Source organism: Hipposideros armiger, unplaced genomic scaffold (genome assembly GCF_001890085.2).
Source record: "Hipposideros armiger isolate ML-2016 unplaced genomic scaffold, ASM189008v1 scaffold_59, whole genome shotgun sequence".
Classification (NCBI taxonomy): domain Eukaryota; kingdom Metazoa; phylum Chordata; class Mammalia; order Chiroptera; family Hipposideridae; genus Hipposideros; species Hipposideros armiger.
The window spans coordinates 1,012,022-1,015,326 of record NW_017731409.1 but is presented as its reverse complement, the minus strand read 5'-3'; the positions used below and the strand labels follow the sequence as shown (position 1 = coordinate 1,015,326).

General features: G+C 37.3%; 1 protein-coding gene across 3 annotated transcripts in view; it reads left to right on the top strand.

Annotated features, from left to right (window-relative positions):
- The window catches only part of EXD2 (exonuclease 3'-5' domain containing 2), a 67,681-nt gene that overhangs the window by 34,648 nt on the left and 29,728 nt on the right, over window positions 1-3,305 (top strand). The window lies entirely within an intron of this gene.

Genomic DNA, 3,305 nt, shown 5'->3' with positions numbered 1-3,305 from the left:
AAAATAAAATAACTAAGAGTTAAAATTGGAAACATTGTTTACTCTAAGCCAGGTACTATGATGTTTTTGTTTGCATCATCTCATTTAGTTTAGATTCTCATAATAATTCTATGTAGGGAGATACTCTTATTTTCATTTTTATAGATAGGAAACGGAAGCATAAAAAGGGTTAGTTACTTGCCCAAGGCCACGAAGCTAGTAACCAGCCTTTGAGCAGAGGGCTTTCTTAACCATGTGGTTAATTTTTTTTTTTTTAAAGATTTTATTGGGGAATTGGGGAAGGGGAACAGCCAAGTTGTTGTCCATCAATCTTAGCTGTGGAGGGTGCAGCTAGCTCAGCTCCAAGTCTGTCGCCATCTGACTGCCTGTTGGCAGCTTGTGGCCGCTCAGCTCAAGGTGCCGTGTTCAATCTTAGTTGCTGGTGGGCATAGCCCACTATCCCATGTGAGAGTCTAGCCGGTAACCTTGTTGTTAGGAGCACGTACATGCTCTCACCAGCTGAGCCATCCCTGCCACCTGTTGGCAGCTCAGTGTAAACTCAGCTTGGGCACAGCTCTCTGGCCCATGAGGGAATTGAACTGGAACCTGTTGCTCAGAGCTTGCGCTCTTAACCAACTGAGCCACTTGGCTGGCCTTGGTTAATTTTTCTAATGACTATTACTTTGAGGTAGTTGTTGCATAGTTGTGATGACGACAATATGGCACACCTACTCTTCTGTCATTCTGATTCACAGAGTGAACTTTAATCTCCTTGAAACAGAAGATGTTACAAAATATAAATGAATCAGAGTTATCATCTCTTATTAATTCAGCATAGTTCCTTGCTAAGAATCTCTGATACTTGTCTTGTGAATATCAAGAATATTCTAGATAGCCAAGAACCAGGAAGTGCAATCAAAAGAGGCCCGAAGCATAGTAGCTGCTACAAAATCGGATCAAGGTTGGTAGGAGGGACTACTAGATGCCAATACAATGATGACCAAGAAAAGAATACCTGACAGTGTGGGAAAAGTTTAATAGTCACACAAGGCCTTACACCTTAGCTACTGAGGGCATTTCCTTATATCAGCATATCACTAATATCACCAATATAATAGTATTAGTTGTTTATACTAATGACTTAGAGCCATCAGGTAAGGATTGGGCACTTTTACTTTATTCTAATAAGAAATTATATCATTTTAGAAATATTTACATCAGTAACAATAGAAAACAGTAGTAAACAGTGAGCTTTAGTAGATTAGGAAAATTCACATTTGCCAAAAACCTTGATTATTTCAACTAAATGAAATATGATTGCAGCAACAACGGGGTGTTCTGAAGTGAATAGTTTGTAACAGCAGTTGCCTTAATAATATGTTTAATTACTATAGCAGAGGCATGGAACATTTGAAGCTGCAAATAATCCCAAACCCACTTCATTTTGACTTTCGATATATATTGAATTCATGCTGGATGCCACATCTCCCTTCAGGAGTGATTGCATTTCCCCGATTGCTGCCACAGAAAAACTTTATAAAAAAGTCATCCATCCTTGTTCTCACCATTCTTCCATTTCTGTTTCCCTTTCTCTTTCATTTACTTTTGTGCCTGTGTTTGGTTATTGTTTTTGCTCTTGTTTTACAGCCAGTATTTGTTGAGATTTACCAAAATGTTTACCTTTTTCTTTGTTCGTCTTTCTTTATATCCTAGACCTTCTTTTGGGGTCATTTTCTTTAAGGTCATACGTTAGAAGTTCATTTATTGAGGGCTCATTAATAATAAACTTACTGTTATTTTGCAAGTGTCCTTACTTTGCTCTTGATCTTGAAAGATTTTCACTGGATGTGAAATTCTAGCTTGGCAATTTATCATCATTTTCAAGGTCGTTTTTCATTGTCTTCTGTCGCTGTTGAAAATCAGTCAGTTTAAATGTTGATTCTTTATAGGTAATCCAGTGTTTTGTAGCTCCTTTTAAGATCTTCTCTTTGAGTTTGTGGTTCTAAAATTCACTATGATGAAACCAGGTTTTCTCTTCTTGCTGTATTTCCAGTTTGGGATTCACAGAGATACCTGGATATGAGGATTGGTATCTTTTTTTTTTTTAGCTGAGCCATCCTGCCACCTGTTGGCAGCTCAGCTCGGGCCAGGAATCGAACCGGCGACCCTGTTGCTCAGAGCTCACACTCTTGAGGGAGCTCTTAACCAACTGAGCCACTCGGCCGGCCTCGAGGATTGGTATCTTTTATCAATTTAAAAATTCTCTTAGAAGATTGTCTTTGCCCTGTGTTTTCTTCATCTCCTTCCCTTCCTTCTCTTCCTCCTTCTCTTCTTTCTCCTCTTCCCCCTCCTCGTTTCTTGCTCGAATTTGATCAGCTACACTTTCAAGCTTTTAATCTATCCTACTTGTCTGGTACTCATTTATATTTAACACATCTTAGTCTCTCTGGATTTACTCTGTATAATTTCTTCAAGTCTCTTTTATAGTTCCATTTTTCTTTCTTAGCTTTGTCTAATCTGCTGTTTAACTGCCCTTTGAGTCTTTTTTAAAAATCATTTTTATTGTGAAATAAAACACATTAGAAAAGTGCCTGAAACAAAAATAAACAGTGAAATGATTTATCTAAAGAGAACAGCTTGTATCCAGAAAGTAGGTCAAGAAACAGAAGATTGCTGGTACCCCAGAAGCTCCCCTTGTGCGCCCTTGTAATCATTGTCACCCCCTACCAAGGGTTGCCATTATCCTGAAAGAAAAACTTTGTTTTTCTCTATACTTTTACTACTCAAGTATGCACTATAATTTACTTTTGCCTGTTTTTAAAATTTAATGTAAATGAAATAATCAAGTATGTATTCTTTTTTATCTGGCTTCTTTTGCTCAACTTTGTGAGATTTTCCTATGTTGTATGTGACTATGACTCATTGCCACGGACATTGTATAAGAATATCACAATTTATTCATCTATTCTAATATTGATGGACATTTGGGTTGTTTGCAGTTTGGGACTCTTACAAAGAATGCTGCAATGAATACATGCACTCGTTATTATTGGGCATGCGTGTGTATGAATGGAATCCTGGGTCATCGAGTTTGTATATGTATCTTTACATTTTGAAGATAATGCCAAACTATTTCCATGGTGGTTTTAACCAATTTACCCTCTCATCAGTAGTGTATGAGTATACTCATTGTTTCCACCTGTTTTCAGAGATGGTTCTACTAATTTAACCTCCCACCGAGACTGTATGAAACTTGCCTTTCTCTTGCATCCTCATCAATACTGTCAGATTTTTTCCATCTTTTTTTTTTTTTTTTTTTTTTTTTT